The sequence below is a fragment of the Cottoperca gobio genome, chromosome 10, assembly GCF_900634415.1.
Source record: "Cottoperca gobio chromosome 10, fCotGob3.1, whole genome shotgun sequence".
NCBI classification, from domain to species: Eukaryota; Metazoa; Chordata; class Actinopteri; order Perciformes; family Bovichtidae; genus Cottoperca; species Cottoperca gobio.
The window spans coordinates 11,826,681-11,826,998 of NC_041364.1; positions in this window are offsets into that span (position 1 = coordinate 11,826,681).

The following is a 318-nucleotide window of genomic DNA, read 5'->3' on the forward strand; positions in this document are numbered from 1 at the left end:
TATTATTATTATTATTATTATTATTATTATTATTATTATTATTATTATTATTATTATTGTATGGACCCAGTTCAGAGGTGAAACACTCCCCCTATTTCTTTGGAGCAGGTGGCTCAGAATTATACACTGAAAGTTTAAAGCATGGACTCAGTAAATTGAACATTGGAGAAAGAAAATGGGGAATTCAGGGTTCAGTCCTAAAATATCCCATTAATGTTTATTTTAAAATAATCTAGTTTTTCAACATACAGTTCCATACAGTATGTTTAATTTATTGTCTTTTTTTTTAAATTTCACTTCATAAATACACACAGTTGA